Genomic DNA, 23,118 nt, shown 5'->3' on the forward strand with positions numbered 1-23,118 from the left:
GGCATCTCAAAGAATGGGACATAATTTGCATATTATGAAAAAATATAATAATTTGCATATTGGAGTCTCTAAGAATGATAAATGATTTGCATATTATGAAATTATGCAAATACATAAATGTCATTAAAAAGAGATTAATGCTCAAATCCTATACTATTAATAATATATCAGCTGGAAAAAAGAAATAATCCTTCTTTAAGGCAGAACATGGCAAATAGGAAAAATATTTCCATTTACCTAACTAAACATATAATACTATGTTTAAAAACTTTTTGGTTTGTAATTCAATTCTGAAGACAGTGAAAATAAAATTTTTAGAATATTTAAACTGAATTTGAAATATCATATGACTTCCTATATTTTTGTAATAAACTTGTAAAAATTAAAGTTAGGAAACAACCGATAGCCATTCATAATAGGAATAAATAGAAAGAACAATGAAAGGAGAACTCACCTTCATTTCTTAGTATGCACATAAAAATATAGCACTATGAGAAGTTGAAGCAGAAAATGAATTGACGAAGGAAACAGGGTTCAAATATTCTACACATCAATGAAAAATTTTATATATTAAAATTATGGTTTATCAAGTCAGAAGGGAAAATGAATTACTATTTGACTATTTTACTGATACAATATGCTAGTGCTTTGAACTTTATACTGAAAAAAATAGTACTTCCCATACTACCTGACTAAGCAAATTCCAAATAATTAAAAATTCTAAACCTTAAACTTGAAACAACTAAAAAAAAAGAAGTAAAAAAATATCTGTATACTATTGGAGTGAAGAACATATTCTTTACAAATTAGATATAGAAAGAAATATACTAATATTTTCTTGATTCTTTTATACAGTATATATCTATGATTTGAAACTTTTAACATGAATAATGTCAAAATATATCAGACATCAATTTTGCAGTAAACACATATTTTATGAAATGCATAGAAATATGAATATATAGAATTCATAAATCTTCTACAAACCAATACAGTAATAATAATAATAGTTGTAATAATAATGATGAATTATAATAGATTTCCAAAGGGCGATTTGCTAATATCTTTTAAAGTTTTCTTTGACTTTATTTTGAATTGGAGGATAATTTCTTTATAATGTTGCATTGGTTTCTGCCATACACCAACATAAATTAGACATAAGTACACATATTCCCTCCCACTTGAGCCTCCTTCCTCTTCCAGCTTCTCCTTTCTACCCCTCTAGGTCATCACAGAGCGCCAAGCTGAGCTCCCTGTGCTATATGGCAAGTTCCCATTAACTATATATTATACACATGTGTATATATGTCAATGCTGCTCTCTCAGTTTGCCCCATTCTCTCCTTCCATCACTGCAAAACTTTGTTCTCTGTGTTTGCATCTACATTCCTGCCCTGAAAATAGGTTCATCAGTACCATTTTTTCTAGATTCTACATATATGAATTAATATATGACATTTGTATTTGTCTTTCTGACTTTCTTCACTATATATGACAAGCTCTAGCTTTATCCACCTCACTTCAACTGACTCAAATGTATCCTTTTTTATGGCTGAGTACTAGTCCATTGTATACATGTACCACATCTTTATTCATCTGCAAATGGACATCTCAGTGGTAAAACACACCCTTACCATGCATGAGGTCCTGTATTCAATCTCCAGCACCTCCAGCTGGAACTTAACTTCTTGGGCTTCCCTGGTGGCTCAGAGAGTAAAGAATCTTCTTGCAATGCAGGAGATCCAGGTTTGATCATTGAGTTGGAAAGACACCCTGGAAAAGGAAATGGCAACCCACTCCAGTATTCTTGCCTGGAAAATCCCATGGACAAAGGAGCCTGACAGTCTACAGTTCATAGGGTTGAAAACAGTTGGAAATAACTGAACAACTATCACTTTCACTTCTTTTTACCACATCTTCTTTATCCATTCATCTGTAGATGGACATCTAGATTGCTTCCATGTCCTGGCTATTGTAAACAGGGCTGTAGTGAACATTGGGATTCAAGTATCAATTTGAATTATGATTTTCTCAGGTCTTATGGCCAGTAGTGGAATTGCTGGGTCCTCATGGCATCTGGTCCCATCACTTCATGGGAAATAGATTGGGAAACAGTGGAAACAGTGTCAGACTTTATTTTTGGGGGCTCCAAAATCACTGCAGATGGTGACTGCAGCCAAGAAATTAAAAGACGCTTACTCCTTGGAAGGAAAGTTATGACCAACCTAGATAGCATATTCAAAAGCAGAGACATTACTTTGCCAACAAAGGTCCGTCTAGTAAAGGCTATGGTTTTACAGTGGTCATGTATGGATGTGAGAGTTGGACTGTGAAGAAGGCTGAGCGCCGAAAAATTGTTTCTTTTGAACTGTGGTGTTGGAGAGGACTCTTAAGAGTCCCTTGGACTGCACGGAGCTCCAACCAATCCATTCTGAAGGAGATCAGCCCTGGGATTTCTTTGGAAGGAATGATGCTAAAGCTGAAACTCCAGTACTTTGGCCACCTCATGCGAAGAGTTGACTCATTGGAAAAGACTCTAATGCTGGGAGGGATTGGGGGCAAGAGGAGAAGGGGACCACAGAGGATGAGATGGCTGGATGGCATCACTGACTCGATGGACGTGAGTCTGGGTGAACTCTGGGAGTTGGTGATGGACAGGGAGGCCTGGCATGCTGCGATTCACGGGGTCCAAAGAGTCGGACACGACTGAGCGACTGATCTGGTCTGATCTGATCTGACTAGACGGATCTTTGTTGGCAAAGTAATGTCTCTGCTTTTGAATATGCTATCTAGATTGGTCATAACTTTTCTTCCAAAGAGTAAGCGTCTTTTAATTTCATGGCTGCAACCACAATCTGCAGTGATCTTGGGGCCCCCCAAAATAAAGTCAACCACTGTTTCCACTGTTTCCTCATCGTTTTGCCATGAAGTGATGGGACCAGATGCCATGATCTTAATTTTCTGAATGTTGAGCTTTAAGCCAACTTTTTTTTACTGTCCTCTTTCACTTTCATCAAGAGGCTCTTTAGTTCTTCTTCACTTTCTGCCATAAAGGTGATGTCATCTGCATTTCTGAGGTTCTTGATATTTCTCTCAGCAATCTTGATTTTAGTTTGTGTTTCTTCCAGCCCAGTGTTTCTCATGATGTATTCTGCATATAAGTTAAATGAGCAGGATGACAATATACAGCCTTGACCTACTCCTTTTCCTATTTGGAACCAGTCTGTTGTTCCATGTCCAGTTGTAACTGTTGCTTCCTCACCTGCATACAGGTTTCTCAAGAGGCAGGTCAGGTGGTCTGATATTCCCGTCTTTTGAAGAATTTTCTACAGTTTATTGTAATCCACACAGTCAAAGGCCTTGGCATAGTCAATAAACAGAAATAGATGTTTTTCTGTAACTGAGGTAGCAAAGAGTCAAACATGACTGAGTGAGTGAGTATGCATGCATATGTTATGATTATACATATAGTTGTAAATATATGTTTATATTCTTGAATACTTGTCAAGGAACCAAATGTACATTACTAGTGAAATAGTTAAATAATGAAGGATAGTACTGGTAGGAATAGCATATATATATATATATATATATATATATATATATATATATATATATCCAGCACACGCTATTCTGTTAATTGTAAAAGCAAGTCACAAAATAAATTTATATTATGAGTCATTGTTAAATCCTTCTTAACTAATGATGCAGATAAAAAGTATGAGATGATTCTTTCAATGCTATTCTATATACATATGAGTATATTATATATGAAATTGGGATTGTGTTAGAAATACTTACATATATGTACATATATATATACACATATATACTATGTATACATAGTATACAATTCATATTTGTTTTATTTTCCAATATCTCTAAATCTGATTTTTAGTTGTTGATAGATGTTTCCAGAAAGAATTGTAAGATCGAATAAAATAAATTATTTAAATGCTGCCAAAAAGGAACAAAGAATATATCATTTTACTACATCACTCCAAGCTATCAAGTAATTTCAGGAAGTATCAGGTGAATCAAGTTGAACTCTCTTGTTCTATTTACACATTGTCCCAGAACATTCCTCAGATTTCTTATCAGATTGTGGCAAATCAAAAATGAACATAGTGCTTCTTCAGTGAAGGACTTTATGTTCTTTATCCTACTCTTAACAATAACATGCTTTTTTTTTTTTTTTTTTCCAGTCAGATGGAAGGACTACTGTGAAGAGAGGAATGATAGAGAGCTTCCAAATAAAAAAATCGTTATTGTCCCAATCACATTTTTTTTCCTAGAGAAAAATGATGTCTTTACTTATTTTTGGCAGATAGTCAGCATTATCCACCAACTTTGGTGACTGTCAGTGCAGCAGGTCGGCAGATGGATTGGATGCTGGGGATCATTTAACAGACACGAGTTCAGGAAGAATAGGCAGCTGCTCTGAGACATACCCACACCAGGTGAGGACGTCAGTGGAGAGAACAATGACTTCATGGGTCTTTCTTCTTGGCAAAAACTGTTATTTGGCATGGAAGGGACAATTTCAATATGCTGATTGATGACTGACTGTACCATAGAAACACATACATATTACAGAGGAAAGTTTTTATCAATGGATTTCCAATGCATTAATACAAATTTCTCAATGGACACATTTGTTCAAAAAAATTTGATGTCTTAGATTTGCACTGGAAACTCTAAGGTATCATCATTGGGATCAGTGTGACAACATGAGGGTGCAGATGATTTTTTTTAAATCATAACTGTTTAATCCCTCTTAATTTCCTATTTATGGTGCAGAGCTTGAACATATGAAAATGCAGATACAATTTATCATTTCTTTTGTGTGATCAATTCCTAATTATTACTGGTTTTTAGATTATTTTTATTATACACTGTAAACAGCTTTAGGAAAAGCATATTAAATTAAAAAAATCTGTGTGTGTGTGTGTGTTCGTGCTCAGTCTTGTCCAACTCTTTGTGACCCCATGGACTGTCACCCATGTGGTCCCTATGTCCATGGGCTTTTTCAGCCATGAATACTGGGGTGGGCTGCCATTTCCTTCTCCAGGGGATCTTCTCAGTCCAGGGATTGAACCTGGACATCTCTTGCATCTTCTGCATTGGCAGGCAGATTCTTTACCACTAGTATCAAATGTCTCTACTTTGTGGAGCATTTAGAAATGGTAGAGGTACATGAAAACAAATGTACTAAAAGCTTTTGTCACAGTTAGGGCTTTCCAAAGTCAGTGTTTTAGGTCACAGTTTCAAAATATAAAAAGATCATCCAACAATAAAAGTAAGGAATTTGTGAATAAGCATTATGAAGACATTGAATTTTTAAAAATAGTGAAAATTTAACAATTCATTGCATATTAAACTGATGTGAAAAATCAAATTATTCTAACTTACAATATTACATTTTATATAAAAATTGAACTGAAAATCTTTCATCTCTACCACTCCAGTAACATCATTCTTAGGATCACCAAACCTCAGCTTTCCAATTGACTAGTCTATTTTCAATCCTTTATTTAACTTCTTACCCAAATAAATTAGCAGAACTCATTTCTTCCTTCTGAAAAGGTAACAAAAGCAGGTAGTGTGTACAGATGTCAAATTTTGAAGAAATGAGATTCAAAGAAACCAGCTTCTTCTTCTTCTTCTTTTTTTTTTTTCTTCTCTCTCTCTCTCATGGCTTTGGCCTGAGGAAGTCATGGGGCTACATGGCATAATGATGATGTGAACAGACAAAATTTTAAAATAATTTGAACCTTTTGGCTAGAAGTACAAGTGTGGGACTTGCAGAGCAGAGAACACAGGAAAAATCTTACAGAACAGACAGGATGAAGGAAAATTTCTGGTTTCATATATGTTCCCAAACAAGCCTCAGACTGGACTCTGAGCTGTGCATGTAAGGAATAAAGAGACACAGAGTAAAGGCCTTTAAAACTGAATTAACACTTAACTCCTATCTAAGTCTTCTATGTATTACTTTTTATAATTTGTATTTTATATTGGAGCATAATTGATTGACAATATTGTGCTATATTTTAAGTGTACAGCAATGTGATTCAGTTATACATATGCATGCATCTATTCTTTTTCAAATTCTTTCCTATTTAGGTTATTATAGAATATGGAGCAGCATTTTCTACACTGTGCAGTAGGTCCTAGTTGGTTATCCTTTTTTTTTTTTTTTTTTCGGAGTATATTTGGTTGACAGTGTTGTGTTAGTTTCTGCTGCCAAGTGAATCGGTTATATGTATACATATATCTTGTCTTTTTTTAGATTTCCTTCCCAAGTAGGTCACCACAGAACACTGACTAGATATTTTTATGCCATATAGTAGGCTTTATTAGTTATCTATAATCAAACTTTTCAAGTGTGTGCTAAGTCAATTCAGTCGTGTCCTACTCTTTGTGACCCCATGGACAGTAGACTTCCAGGCTCCTCTGTCCATGGGACTTTCCAGGCAAGAATACTGGAGTGGGCTGCTGTGCCCTCCTCCAGGGTGTCTTCCAAACCCAGGGATCAAACCTGTGTCTTTATGCCTCCTGCATTAGCAGGTGGGGTCTTTACCACTAGCCCTACCTGAGAAGTCCGTACTAATGTATATGCATCAATCCTAAACCCCCAATTCATATCAACTCCATCCCCCGCCTTGGTAACCAAGTTTGTTCTCTACATGTGACTCTATGTCTGCTTTCTAAATAAGTTTATCTGTATCATTTTTTCTAGATTCCACATATAAACAATATTATTTATTTTTCTTTTCTGGCTTACTTCACTGGGTACGACAATTTCTGGGTCCATCCACGTCTCTGCAAATGACATTGTTTCATTCTCTTTAATGGCTAATATCCCACTATATATGTATCACATCTTCTTTATCTATTTTTCTATCAATGGACATTTAAGTTGCTTCCACATTTTGGCTATTGTAAGCATTGTTGCAATGAGTATCAGAGTGAATGTATCCTTTTCTCTGAGTATACACTCAGTAATGGGATTATTTGGTGGCTCTATTTTTATTTTCTTAAGGAATCTCCAAACTGTTATCCAGAGTGGCTCTATCAATCTACATTCCTACCAACAGTGTGGGAGGGTTCCCTTTTCTCCATACCATCTCCAGCATTTACTGTTTGTCGATTTTTTGATGACGGCTAGTCTGACTGGTGGGAATTAATATCTAATTGTAGTTTTGACTTACATTTCTCTAATGGAGACGTTGAGCATCTTTTCTTGTGCATTTTGGCCGCCTGTGCATTTTTTTGGAGAAATATCTATTTAGATCTTCTGACTGTATTTGATTTGACTTTTTTCTGATATTGAGCTATATGAGCTGCTTGTAAATTTTGGAGTCACATCACAAGCAAATACTTTTCCCTGTTTTATGGATTATCTTTTGTGTATTTATTTTTATGGTTTCCTTTGATGGGGAGAAGCTTCCAAGGCTTTTGTGAACTGAAGTTAAGTAAATTGATTGCTGAAACAGGTGAAGAATAAAAATGAAAGAAAAATCAACATATTTATAAAATTATGGAAAAATCTAGATCCTCCACAACCTAATATTTTAAATCTAAGGATATAATTCAAAATTTCTTGACATATGTATAAATAGGAAATTGTGACCAGTTCTAAAAGGAAAATACAATCAACAAATGCAAATCCTCAAGTGATCCAGAATTTGGAATTATCACAAAATATTTAAAGCAAATATTATACCTATGCTGCATAAATTAAAGGTAGATACAAACTAAATGCCTAAATATGTATTCTCACTAAAAGTGAGACTAGCGATCTCTTCAAGAAAATTAGAGATACCAAGAGAACATTTCATGCAAAGATGGGCTCAATAAAGGACAGAAATGGTAGGGACCTAACAGAAGCAGAAAATATTAAGAAGAGGTGGCAAGAATACACAGAAGAACTGTACAAAAAAGATCTTCACGACCCAGATAATCACGATGGTGTGATCACTCACCTAGAGCCAGACATCCTGGAATGTGAAGTCAAGTGGGCCTTGGGAAGCATCACTATGAACAAAGCTAGTGGATGTGATGGAATTCCAATTGAGCTATTGCAAATACTGAAGGATGATGCAGTGAAAGTGCTGCACTCAATATGCCAGCAATTTTGGAAAACTCAGCAGTGGCCACAGGACTGGAAAAGGTCAGTTTTCCTTCCAATCCCAAAGAAAGGCAATGCCAAAGAATACTCAAACTACCACAAAATTGCACTCATCTCACACACTAGTAAAGTGATGTTTAAAATTCTCCAAGCCAGACTTCAGCAATACATGAACTGTGAACTTCCAGATGTTCAAGCTGATTTTAGAAAAGGAAGAAGAACCAGAGATCAAATTGCTAACATCTGCTGGACCATTGAAAAAGCAAGACAGTCCCAGAAAAAACATGTATTTCTGCTTTATTGATCATGCCAAGGGCTTTGACTGTGTAGATTACAATAAACTGTGGAAAATTCTGAAACAGATGGGCATACCAGACCACCTGACCTGCCTCTTGAGAAACCTGCATACAGGTAAGGAAGCAACAGTTAGAACTGGACATGGAACAACAGACTTGTTCCAAATAGGAAAAGGAGTTCATCAAGGCTGTCTATTGTCACCCTGCTTATTTAATTTATATGCAGAGTACATCCTGAGAAATGCTGGGCTGGAAGAAGTAGAAGCTGGAATCAAGATTGCTGGGAGAAATATCAATAACCTCAGATATGCAGATGACACCACCCTTATGGCAGAAAGTGAAGAAGAACTAAAGAGCCTCTTGATGAAAGTGAAAGAAGACATTAGAAATGTTGACTTAAAGCTCAAGTTTCAGAAAACTAAGATCATGGCATCTGGTCCCATCACTTCATGGCAAATAGATGGGGAAACAGTGGAAACTGTGTAAGACTTTATTTTTCTGTGGTCCAAAATCACTGCAGATAGTGATTGCAGCCATGAAATTAAAAGACACTTACTTCTTGGAAGGAAAGTTATGACCAGTCTAGATAGCATATTAAAAAGCAGAGACATTACTTTGCCAAAAAAGGTACATCTAGTCAAGGCTATGGTTTTTCCAGTGGTCATGTATGGATGTGAGAGTTGGACTATAAAGAAAGCTGAGCACCAAAGAATTGATGCTTTTGAACTGTGGTGTTGGAGAAGACTCTTGAGAGTCCCTTGGACTTCAAGGAGATCCAACCAGTTCTTCCTAAAGGAGATCAATCCTAGGTGTTCACTGAAAGGACTAATGTTGAAACTGAAACTCCAATACTTTGGCCACCTGATGCAAATGTCTGACTCATTGGAAAAGGCCCTGATGCTGGGAAAGATTGAGGGCAGGAGAGGAAAGGGACGACAGAGGATGAGATGGTTGGATGACATCACCGACTCAATGGACATAGGTTTGGGTGGACACCGGGAGTTGGTGATGGACAGGGAGGCCTTGTGTGCTGTGGTTCATGGGGTCACAAAGAGCTGTTCACGACTGACTGACTGGACTGAACTGAACTATAAGAAAAACATATGGAAACTCCTCAGGAAACTAAAAGCAGGACTCTCATATGATCTAGCAATCTCACTTCTGACTGTATACCCAAAATAATATCAGGATTCCAAGATATCTGCATTCCATGTTCATTGCAGTGTTATTCACAATAGTCAAGATATAGCAACAACTCAAATGTCCATCAACAGATAAATGAATAAGAAAAATATATTATACACAAACAGTGAAATATTATTTAGTTTTAAAAAACGAATTGTGTCTTACATAACATGAATGGACCTGGAGAACATTATACTAAGTGTAATAAGTCAATCACAGAAAGACAAATATGACATGATTTCATTTATGTGAGGCATCTAAAATAGTAAAACTGATAGAAACAGCAAAATGATAGTTGCCAAGCTATGGGAGAAGAGAAAGTCAGCAGTTGCTACACACGTATACAAGATGAATGAGTTTTAGAGATCTACTGTGCAACATAGTCCCCTTAATAGTTAATAATAGTGTATTGTGCTATTATTTATTAAGAGGTAGATTTCATGTTAAGTGCTCTTCTAATTTTTTTTTAAAAAGAACTAATTGGGATGGATAGGGAGGCCTGGCATGGTGCGATTCATGGGGTCGCAAAGAGTCAAGCATGACTGAGCGACTGAACTGAACTGAACTGAACTGAATTGGGAGAATAATGAAAATTAAAATAATTAAAATGGGATCTCACTAGATTATGAATGAAGATCACACACACAAAAAAATGGTGACCTTTCAGATAGATCAAAATATATATATATATATATATATATATATATATATATATATCCAATTGAATAAAGAAAACAAAAATTAAAAAAAAAACTATGTATAGAGCCTCCGATACATATAAAACAATTTTTGCAATATTAACTGTTTGTCATTGTAATTCTAGGAAGAGAAGTGAAAGAGACATGGACGAAAGATGTATGTGTAGAAATAATGCTGAAAACTTCAAAAGGTGGTAAAATACATCAGTTTAAGATTTCAGTTCAAGAAATAAAGTTCAATAAGATAAATTCAAAGAAAATCATGCCTAGGCACATTACAATAAAATTTCTGAAAACCAAAATGAATAAAAATATTTGAAAGCAGCTAGAAAATAATAGACTGCATATCAGTTACTTGGAAATAAATGAATGACATAATTAAATTGCTGAAGCTTCTGTACCCATATATATCTATTATCTGATTCCATATCTATTTTATCTTCATTTACACATATATCTGTATCATCTATATTTATATCCATATCTGTTTTCATCTATCTATTTATGAGTGTCTTGTCATCTATGTCTGCATCACTCCTTTAAGAATTAAAGGAATAAATTCATCATTAATAAAATTAAATTAGATAATTTGTTGGACGATCTACTCTAAGAGAATACTAAAGGTTTTGTTCAAGTTGGAGGGAAGTGATAGCAGAAAGTACCTAGGTTCTTCAGGAACAAAAGAAGAGCAACAAAATTGTTAAGTAGATGGGTTTATATAAAAAAGCAGTTTTCCTCTTAAGTTCTACAAAATAAATAAGTTGTCTATTTAAGAGGGAAATGATTGGTAAGTCTCAAAAAATCTACCAAAAATCTGCTCAAATGAATAGCTGAGTTTAATAAGATTGCAGAATTCATGGTCAAGTGCAAATGCTTGGGGTTTGAGTCAAATGGTATTTTCTAGAGACATATTTTCTCTCTCTTTTTAAAAAAATATTTCCTGATGTACTACTGAGCCCTAGTAGAGATTTAATATTTAACCATGAAATACTACATTACCATGTAAATTGACTTGTTCATAATGAACCAAGTGTTATCTCAACCTTTGACACATGGCACAGGAAGTGCACAGAAATTATTATTATGTGGAAGTGATATATAACTTCAGTGCTGAAAACAGGTATAAATTGTAGGAGCAAATGATTTAAACTCCCACCCATGATTTATAGTTTACCTACATTGTCCACTCTGTCAACCCTCAGCTACACTCTCAAAGAGATGTCCCTGTAACCATCTGATGAAAGACAGAGGGATGGGGAGAAAGAAACCAAAGAAAAATGAAATCTGAACATAAAATAGTTGTGCACAATACACTAGTGTTTCCTGAAAGTGGCCCTACAATGCCACAACACCTCTTAGGAGAGAATCTAAAGAACAGTGGTTAGGAACTGCAAAGAAATGAGATTTAAAATCAATGATAACAAGATCTGAGGGAAAATTATGAAGCTACAGCTTTCAGAATTAGAACAAAATACTTGTTTTCAATGAGAATGCTCACCAAATGACAACCAGTATAGACAAAGTTGGACTTTCCAGATGGCTCAGTGGGCCTACAATGCAGAGATCCAGGAGATGAAGGTTAGACCCCTGGGTTGGGAAGATCCCCTGGAGGAGGGCATGGCAAACCACTCCACTATTCTTTCCTGGAGAATCCCATGGACAGAGGAGCCTGGCAAGCTATAGTCCATAGGGTCACAAAGAGTCACCCAAGACTGAAGCAACTGAGCACAGCACAGCACATAGAGAAAGTTATCAATAATTTGTTGGACAAAATGACCTATTCTTTGGATGTCAGCTAGATTATTTGACCAGATACTACAGAGGGATGAACTACCTATCTTGGGGTTTACTCACTAAGGCTGAACTACTACCAAATTGCTGAGTGAAGCAATTACAGTCTCTCCTGGAGGATATGGCAGGCACAAGAGAAGATGTATACAATGGATTGAATCTTTCATGGCAGGAATAATGATTTCTCTTTATCAGGAGACATTTATTTGGATATAAATTTCTCTTCAAATCTGCAGTGCTTCTTTCAGTAAGTCCACCATCAGTAGACTTACAGAGTGATGTCTTTAACAACAGAGAACACACACAACATATCCTCTGTTTAGGAAATTCACTAAAAGTGATTGAAGTTTAACAATGTGCTTGTGTCCATCAAATTTACTCTTGTTATGAAATTGTTATCCTACAGCTGACCTAACAGAAAACTATGGCTCTTAGAAACTCAGTTATGGTCAGGCTTTCCAACAACATCTGTTGAGTGTTCAAACTGGGATATGTTCTGAATTAGTGACCAGTAAGTGGTATTGTTTCTCCCATAACCAGAATGCCTAAGTCTAGGAGTTAAGGTGTGGAAATGGGAGTGATCTTAATCATTATTATTTACTTAATTCCATGTAAAATGCTTGATTTTCATCACTGTGAATTTATACTTTTCTAATTCCTGAAGAAGGAATGTCCCCTGTCTTGTAGACAAGTTCATTTGTATCCAGTTTTATCCACACATAAAATAGATAACGAATAAGGGCCTACTGTATAGCACAGGGAACTCTCAATATTATGTAATGGCCTATATGGGAAAAGAATCTAAAAATGAGTGGATATATAGGCTTCTCAGGTGGCGCTAATGGTAAAGAATCTGCCTGCCAATGCAGGAGAGACAGAGAAGCCTGGTGGGCTATAGTCTATAGGGTCACAAAGAGTCGGACACAACTGAAGTGACTTAGCAGACACGCGTATGTACTTGTATAACAGATTCATTTTGCTGTAGTGCAGAAGCTAACACAACATTGTAAATCAACTATATTCTATATTCCAATCCTTTTAATAACTTTTGATCCATTGTTATAGGACTTACCTGCATTATGATGATGTTGATTACATTAATTAACATTTCTTAGTGATGGGATCCCTAAGTAACATGGTCACATTATTTCCAAATGATTATTTAGTACCACCCATATATCCACTCTTTTTTACATTATTTTCCCATATATGCCATTGCAGAGTATTGAGTGGAGTTCCCTATGCTGTACAGTAGGTCTTTAATAGTTATCTATTTTATGTGTGTGTAAAACAGGGTACAAATGAAGTTAGCTACAAGACAGGGAATGTGCCTTCTTAAGGAATCAGAAAAGCATAAATTTGCAGTGATGTGAATCAAGCATTTTACACTAAATTATGTAAGTAATAATGACCAAGTTCAGTTCAGTTCAGTTCAGCCGCTCAGTCGTGTCTGACTCTTTGCAACCCCATGAATAGGAGCACTCAAGGCCTCCCTGTGCATCACCAACTCCTGGAATTGTTCAAACTCATGTCCATTGAGTCAGTGATGCCATCCAGCCATCTCATCCTCTGTCGTCCCCTTCTCCTCCTGCCCCCAATCCCTCCAGCATCAGAGTCTTTTCCAATGAGTCAACTCTTTGCATGAGGTGGCCAAAGTACTGGAGTTTCAGCTTTAGCTTCAGTCTTTTCAATGAACACCCAGGATCTATCTCCTTTGGGATGGACTGGATGGATCTCCTTAAGTTCAAGGGACTCTCAAGAGTTTTCTCCAACACCACAGTTCAAAAGCATCAATTCTTCTGAGCTCAGCTTTCTTCACAGTCCTACTCTCACATCCAAACATGACCACTAGAAAAACCATAGCATTGACCACACGGACCTTTGTTGGCAATGTCTCTGCTTTTTAATATGCTATCTAGGTTGGTCATAACTTTCCTTCCAAGGAGTAAGCTTCTTTTAATTTCATGGCTGCAATCACCATCTTCAGTGATTTTGGAGCCCCAAAAAATAAAGTCTGACACTGTTTCCATTATTTCCCCATCTATTTCCCATGAAGAGATGGGACCAGATGCCATGATCTTAGTTTTCGGAATGTTGAGCTTTAAGCCAACTTTTTCACTTTCCTCTTTCACTTTCATCAAGAGGCTCTTTAGTTCTTCTTCACTTTCTGGCATAAGGGTACTGTCATCTGCATATCTGAGGTTATTGGTATTTCTCCCAGCAATCTTGATTCCAGCTTGTGCTTCTTCCAGCCCAGTGTTTCTCTTGATGTACTCTGCGTATAAGTTAAATAAGCAAGGTGACAATAGACAGCCTTGATGTACTCTTTTCCTATTTGGAACCAGTCTGTTGTTCCATTCACAGTTCTAACTATTGCTTCCGGGCCTGCATACAGACTTCTTAGGAGGCAGGTAAGGTGGTCTGGTATTCCCATCTCATTCAGAATTTTCCACAGTTTATTATAATCCACACAGTCAAAGGTTTTGGCATAGTCAATAAAGGAGAAATAGATGTTTTCTGGAACTCTCTTACTTTTTCCATGATCCAGCGGATGTTAGTAACTTGATCTTTGGTTCCTCTGCCATTTTGAAAACCAGCTTGAACATCTGGAAGTTCACGGTTCATGTATTGCTGAAGCCTGGCTTGTGAAATTTTGAGCATTACTTTACTAGCGTGTGAGATGAGTGCATTTCTGTGGTAGTTTGAGCATTCTTTGGCATTGCCTTTCTTGATGGGAAGGAAAACTGACCTTTTCCAGTCACAAACTTTTTGTGGCCACTGATGAGTTTTCCAAATTTGCTGGCATATTGAGTGCAGCACTTTCACAGCATCATCTTTTAGGATTTGAAATAGCTCAACTGGAATTCCATCACCTCCACTGGCTTTGATCATAGTGATGCTTTCTAAGGCCCACTTGACTTCACATTCCAGGATGTCTGGCTCTAGGTGAATGATCACACCATCGTGATTATCTTGGTCATGAAGATCTTTTTTGTACAGTTCTTCTGTGTATTCTTACCGCCTCTTCTTAATATCATCTGCTTCTGTTAGGTCCATACCATTTCTGTCCTTTATTGTGCCCTTCTTTGCATGAAATGTTCCCTTGGTATCTCTAATTTTCTTGAAGAGATCTCTAGTCTTTCCCTTCTGTTGTTTTCCTCTATTTCTTTCCATTGATCGCTGAGGAAGGCTTTCTTATCTCTCCTTGCTATTCTTTGGAACTCTGCATTCAGATCCTTATATCTTGCCTTTTCTCCTTTGCTTTTCACTTCTCTTCTTTTCATAGCTATTTGTAAGGCCTCCCCAGACAGCCATTTTGCTTTTTTGCATTTCTTTTCCATGGGGATAGTCTTGATCCCTGTCTCCTTTACAATGTCATGAGCCTCTGTCCATAGTTCATCAGGTACTCTGTCTATCAGATCTAGTCCCTTAAATCTATTTCTCACTTCCATTCTATAATCATAAAGGATTTGATTTAGGTCACACCTGAATGGTCTAGTGGTTTTCCCTACTTTCTTCAATTTAAGTCTGAATTTGGCAATAAGGAGTTCATGATCTGAGCCACAGTCAGCTCCTGGGCTTTTTTTTTTTTTTTTTTGCTGACTGTATAAAGCTTCTCCATCTTTGGCTGCAAAGAATATAATCAATCTGATTTTGGTGTTGACCATCTGGTGATGTGCATGTGTAGAGTCTTCTCTTGTGTTGTTGGAAAAGGGTGTTTGGTATGACCAGTGCGTTCTCTTGGCAAAACTCTATTAGCCTTTGCCCTGCCTCATTCCGTATTCCAAGGCCAAATTTGCCTGTTACCCCAGGTGTTTCTTGAAGTCCTACTTTTGCATTACAGTCCCTATAATGAAAAGGACATTTTTTTGGATGTTAGTTCTAGCAGATCTTGTAGGTTTTCATAGAACCGTTCAACTTCAGTTTCTTCAGTGTTACTGCTTGGGGCATAGTTTTGGATTACCGTGATAGTGAATGGTTTGCCTTGGAAATGAACAGAGATCATTCTGTCATTTTTGAGATTGCATCCAAGTACTGCATTTTTGGACTCTTTTGTTGATCATGATGGCTACTCCACATCTCCTGTGGGATTCCTGCCCACAGTAGTAGATATAATGGTCATCTGAATTAAATTCACCCATTCCAGTACATTTTAGTTCACTGATTCCTAGAATGTCGACATTCACTCTTGCCATCTCTTGTTTGACCACTTCCAATTTGCCTTGATTCATGGACCTAACATTCCAGGTTCCTATGTAATATTGCTCTTTACAGCATCGGACCTTGCTTCTATCGCCAGTCACATCCACAGCTGGGTATTGTTTTTGCTTTGGCTCCATCCCTTCATTCTTTCTGGAGTTATTTCTCCACTCTTCTCCAGTAGTATATTGGGCACCTAGTGGCCTGGGGAGTTCCTCTTTCAGTATCCTATCATTTTGCCTTTTCATACTGTTCATGGGGTTCTCAAAGCAAGAATACTGGAGTGGTTTGCCATTCCCTTCTCCAGTGGGCCACATTCTGTCAGAACTGTCCACCATGACCCTTCCGTCTTGGGTAGCCCCACATGCCATGACTTAGTTTCATTGAGTTAGACAAGGCTGTGGTCTGTGTGATCAGATTAACTAGTTTTCTGTTTTTATGGTTTCAGTGTGTCTGCCTTCTGATGCCCTCTTGCAACACCTTACCTTCTTACTTGGGTTTCTCTTACCTTGGACGTGGGGTATCTCCTCACGGCCACTCCTACTGACCTTGAACATGGAGTGCTCCTCTCGGCCCTCTTTCGCCCGCACAGCCGCTGCTCCTTGGATGGCGTCATGCCCTAATGACTAAGGTCACTCCGATTTCCATACCTTGACTCCTAGACTTAAGTATTCTGGTTATGGGAGAAACAATTTCATATACTGGTCACAAATCAGAACATATTATAATATGAACACTCAACAGATGTTGTTGGAAAGCCTGAGCCATAATTCAGTTTCTAATAGCGATTTTAGTTTTCTATTAGATCAGCTGTAGGATAACATATTTTATAACAAGATGGCTCAGATAGTAAAGAAACCACCTGCAATGTGGGACATGTGGGTTCCGTCACTGGGTTGAGAAGATCCCTTGGAGGAGGGCATGGCAACCCACTCTAGTACTCTTGCCTAGAGAATCTCCATGGACAAAGGAGACTGGTGGTCTATATTCCATGGCGTTGCAGAGTCAGACATGGCTGAGTGACTAAGCACAGCACAAATAAAATCTAAATTATTATTATTAATTCAGTTATTAGTTTAGATCATTGTTATTGCTATTCAGTCTCTAAGTCATGTCTGACTCTTTGCGACCCCATGAACTGCAGCACGTCAGGCTCCCCTGTCCTTCACAATCTCCCTGCGTTTACTCAATTCATGTTCATTTAGTTGGTTATACTATCCAACCATCTCATTCTCTGCCATCCCATTCTTCTGGTGCTTTTAATCTTTCACAGCATTAGGGTCTTTTCCAATGTGTCGACTCTTCACATCGGATGGCCAAAGTATTGGAGCTTTCACTTCAGCATCAGTCCTTCTGATGAATATTCAGGGTTTGTCTCCCTTAAGAGTGACTGGTTTGATTTCCTTGCTGTCCAAGACTCTTAAAAGTCTTCTCCAGGACCAGAGTTTGAAAGCATCAATTCTTCAGCATGCAGTCTTCTTTATGATCCAACCCTCAAATCTGTACAAAGAATTGTTTTCCTTTACTTCCAGTCCCAAATAGTTTAGCATAAGGTATGTTAATAATGGGTAACTCTATATTTCAATATTTAAATTAGAAGATATCAAAAGAAGGTTGTCACTAAGCTATGACATATTTAAACAATTACAGGGGGAGAGACACATGACCTAAGGGGCTTAGTGTATCCTCATTTGGATTACCTGTTGCCCGCTTGCCATCACCATTGTCACCTTCCAAGCCTGACTTTGGAGATTGCTGAGAAGTTGGTGATGACGTTTCCCAGAATGCATTTTCCTCTACAATTCTAAGGCAGACTTTGAGGTATGTGATTAGAATAGTGAAGATCGAAGGGAAGAAGTCATTTTCTTTTAGTGAATTGTAGAAAGATTCTTGGGTAGATGTCAGATTCATTATGGCTTCCCAGTAAGTTCCTGAGAACCAACCACCTCATGACTTAGAATGAAATAAATGATGAGATTGAAACAGATGATTGGAAATTCTGAGATTTCACCTCTTTCCTGCAAGTCTATGAGACGAATCCATCAAATGCTGTGCAGGCGCAGTCCTGCAGTGTCTACTTCCCTGACCTTTCATGGCAGTTTCCCTGAGTCTTGGCAATGACTTAATCGCTTCCTTGCCTTTTGCAATCCCAACTCTTCCTGTTAGTCTTTAATTTCTGTGCTAAAAAGTTTATTCCTAAATTACATAAGGCAGTTTATAGGTAGTTATATAAAGTAGTTTATGGGTTTTTTGTTTGTTTTGTTTTTGTATTATTTTCCCCTGACCAATATTGATTCAAAATCCTGTTCTAAAAGATGTCTGAGCATGCCAGTTACTACAGAGCTGACTAAGATGAGCTCATCATCATTCTAAGATGATGAGCACGTGCAGATCCTGCCAGCTCAGTCCGTATATTTGAATGTATGCTAGGTGATTGCTAAAAGTAATTAAAAAATTCAAAAAAAGTTAAAAAACAAACAGATCATTCTGCTTCTGGTAATTATAGTATCCTATCTATTTTCTGGAGACTTCTTTCCAAAATGCTGTTTCAAAATAGATGAATATTTGTGGTTGAGTCAAAGCAAGTTATTTGTTTAGATAAGATGGAATGAGATATTTGTTTTTGTAAATGTCTTCTTTGAATGGGGAACTCATGATTGATGTTGATAAACCAAAGCGCCTATCCACTGAGAACCTTTCCTCAATTTTGTTGAGTAATTTTGGAGCTAAAAAGAAAAATAAATGGGTGACTAAGGCAAATCATATAACTCTTGCCTCTCACTTTATATGTTTGTAAAATCAGGGTAAAAATAGCACCTGATGTGTGAATTGAATGACAAAATTACGTAAAGATAGATTACACAATGCTTGTAAACATGTAATACATTTTAGCTTACTGGGAGAAGCAGGATTACAGGGATTTTTGTCTCATGCCTGCTAGTGTTTTGGGGGAAAGTTAACATTTGGATGCTTTGATGATGTTACTAAGCTATCTAGAAAAAAGCCAAACAAACAAACTTGAGTTTGTATTGACTTTACTTATTTCAGAAAGTTAAGAATGTCTCCAAATTTAGTTCTTTAGCATTGAATTATGGAAATAAACACTCCTTATGGGTCTCCTAATGCTATTCTTTGCTCATTCTGTGCCAGTCAGGGCCAAAGGTCCTGAAATGCTTCAATTGTCAATGATCCTCTCCTAACATAATTGGTTTCTATCTCAATTTGAATTGAACATTTGTGTTGCTGACAGAAATTCAAAGAACCAAATTGTTTTGTCTTTGAGAAAGAACAGAAGACGTGAAATAATCCTCATAATAAGCAATGTGTGCTTTCTTGATAATGTACAGCTACTTGCCTGTAGAATAATAATAGTTAAGAAAAATATTTTAAAGATCCACTTATTTCTTAGAATTTTCTAAGATGAAATGATATCTACTTTATTTATAAATAAAAATTCACACTGAATTAACTAAAATTACATTTCAGCAAATACTAATACCAACTAACTCCATACAAATATATGGAAATCAAGAATACATTTTGATAACCATAGTATAGATTACAATTAGGATTGCATTAACTGCTGAGCTCTATATTATGTATGTTTGCTCATATCAAAAGCTCACCCAGCCTTATCCAGTTTTAAAAATACATGGCTTTTTTTTTTTTGACTAACTTTTTAGGGCTACAATGAGGTCAAATAAGGCTATACATGTAAAGAAAGAAATATGTTAGAACTCAGACAATATTGGTACTAAAATACATCACGAATATTTGACTTTCAAGATATATTAAATATGCTAAAGTAGTACTTTTCAAATATCAGTCACTACTAACTTTCTCTTATCCTCTGTTCCTCATATCCATTCAGTTATCTATTCTGTTAATTATTCTGTCATAAATTTGTCTTTTTGTTGTTGTTGTTGTTATTCCCACATTAATTCAGATTTTCCTAAAAAGCCTGTAGTTATTTTATAGTTACTTTTCTTCACTCTAATCTATCATTCCATTTTAATCTGTTTGGTTCTTATCAGATTTGTTTTCTAAAGTAATAAATTCATTATCAGAATTATCTGATAAAGGCCTTTAAGTAGTTTCACTGTTTTAGTTCTTTATTTCTCTTAATGTGTTTAGGCTTTATCACCTGTGTTTCCTTTGTGGATCAATCAGACATGCCTTTGGTGGACTCTGGAGCTGGACAGACCTAAATTGACAGCTTGAGTTTGTCCTCTAACTGTGAGATGTGTTTGAGTTCTTCAGGCTCTCTAAATATTATATGCCTGTCTACAAATTGGGCTTCCCTGATAGCTCAGTTGGAAAAGAATCCACCTGCAATGCACGTGACCGTGGTTTGATTTCTGGGTCGTGAAGATCCACTGGAGAAAGGATAGGCTACCACACTCCAGTATTCTTGGGTTACCCCTGTGGCACAGCTGGTAAAGTATCTGCCTGCAATGTGGGAGACCTGGGTTTGATCACTGGGTTGGGAACATCCCCTGGATAAGAGGAAGGCTACCCACTCCAGTATTCTGGCCTGGAGAATTCTATGGACTGTATAATCCATAGGATCGCAATGAGTCTGACACAATTGAGCAACTTTCACTTTCACTTTGGTCTTCCCCTGTGGCTCAGACAGTAAAGAATCCACCTGCAATGCAGGAGACCTTGGTTTGATCCCTGGGTCAGGAAGATCCCCTGGAGAAGAGAATGGCAATCCACTTCAGTATTCTTGCCTGGAGAATTCCACGGACAGAGAAGCCTGGTGGGCTATAATCCATGAAGTCGCAAAGAGTTGGACACAGTGAGTGAGTAACGCTATCACTTTCACTAATTACTATAGAGAGAAAAATGTGTGCCTGCCTCAAAGAACTGTTATGAGAATTGAAATTAAGTAATACGAGGTCTTAGAGCTCCTGTGTATGGGTTTTCCCTTGGTTTGATTTTTGGCTTTTCCCACAACACATCTCCCAAACACGAGTCTTCATTTCCACATTAAGTAAAGAAACCAAATAAACTGAGACTGACTCCTTCCTCTGGATCACAGTAAATGTCTGCTTCTCCAAACTTGCTGAAGGGAGAAAATAACAGCAAGAAGCAACTGAACATTTTGATGAAGCAAATGACAGATTTAATGAACTAGCCAGTGAAGAGACTCTGAAAGAACAGAAATATAACAAACTCCAACCATTTTTTTTACCAGATGCAGTCAGAATTGTTCACCAAAACCCAAAATTTTGGGGTGACACTATTTGCCAACCATCTACAAGTGTCTGCACTGCTTGTGGAGGAGGAAGAAGGAGTGCTACACTACTTGATAGGAATTGAATTGACAGAATTTGAAGATGGTAAATCAAGTTACAGAATAGATTTTTATTTTAATAAAAACTCTTACTTCAAAAGTAAAATTCTCTCCAAAGAATTTCGTCTGAATGAGAGTGGTGATTCATCTTCAAAGTCCACTGAAATCAAATGGAAATCAGAAAGGATTTCACTAAACACAAAAGAAGAAACACAGAAGAAAGCCAGCAGGAAGAGACAGCATGAGGAACCAGAGAGCTTCTTCACCTGGTTTACTGATCATTCTGATGCAGGTGCAGATGAGTTAGGAGAGGCCATCAAAGATGATATTTGGCCAAATTCATTACAGTACTACATAATTCCTGACACGGATGATGAAGAAGGGGAAGGAGAAGAAAAAGATGAGGAGGAGGAAGGATTGGAAGATATTCATGAATGACGGGATGAAGATGAAGGTGAAGAAGATGAAGATGATGGGAAAGAGGAAGAAGATGGAGATAAAGAAGAGGATGACTAATGGAACACTAATGGATTCCCGCTTTCTTTTCTTTTTTAAAAAATTTTCTCTAGTCCCTGAGAGCAAGTTGCAGTATTTTTTTCCCTTCTTGTGCAAAGTCATCCTGTTTTTGAGATCTCTTTTCTTCTTTATACCATGTTTCTCAACTTATTACTTTGAACAGAATTTAGTGGGAAAAAGAATCTCCACTCCTTTCTGTTCCAAATCAATTTTTATCCTTCCTGTCTCTACAAAAACTCTATGGAATCAACACTACCATGTTCTATGAGAAAAAGCAAAATCTTCTGCTCACTTGCTGCTGCTGCTGCTGCTAAATCACTGTAGTCGTGTCCGACTCTGTGCGACCCCATAGACGGCAGCCCACCAGGCTCCCCCGTCCCTGGGATTCTCCAGGCAAGAACACTGGAGTGGGTTGCCATTTCCTTCTCTAATGCATGACAGTGAAAAGCAAAAGTGAAGTCGCTCAGTCCTGTCCAACTCTTAGTGACCCCATGGACTGCAGCCTTGCAGGCTCCTCTGTCCATGGGATTTTCCAGGCAAGAGTACTGGAGTGGGTTGCCGTTGCCTTCTCCGCTTAGCTCTTCTGAAAGCTGGAGGGTACTAAGCTCCTGTGTAATAGGGCACAAAATGTTTAGCTTTTGTTCTTTTTCTAGATATTGGGCTCAGACATTATACTGGGTCTCTGTGTGAACAGACAGTTAGCATTTACCAACTTGTATCTGTCAACTTTCTCTTGTTTAGAAAAAGAAAAAAAAAATTTTTTTAAATGGAGTTACAGAAGGTCAGCAAAGGGTGGGTTTGAGATGTCTGATTGGGCTAACTGGGCATTTTGACAACATGTCTTTTCCTTTGGCATGTTTAGTTGTAATGTTTATGGACATCCTTGCAGTTTAAGGTGACACTTTTAACATAAAATTCTCTCCTGATTATGATTTGAGCCCTTCCACTCAGTGGGAAAATCAGTAGAACCTGTAGGATATTATTTACAATTGACATTCTC

The 23,118-nt window shown here is 37.2% G+C and overlaps 1 pseudogene; it reads left to right on the forward strand.

Moving 5' to 3' along the window:
• The first annotated feature begins 21,350 nt into the window (after positions 1-21,350).
• Positions 21,351-22,118, forward strand: LOC102273521 (protein SET-like; annotated as a pseudogene).
• Positions 22,119-23,118: the final 1,000 nt, after the last annotated feature.

Source organism: Bos mutus, chromosome 12 (genome assembly GCF_027580195.1).
Source record: "Bos mutus isolate GX-2022 chromosome 12, NWIPB_WYAK_1.1, whole genome shotgun sequence".
In the NCBI taxonomy this organism is placed as follows: Eukaryota; Metazoa; Chordata; class Mammalia; order Artiodactyla; family Bovidae; genus Bos; species Bos mutus.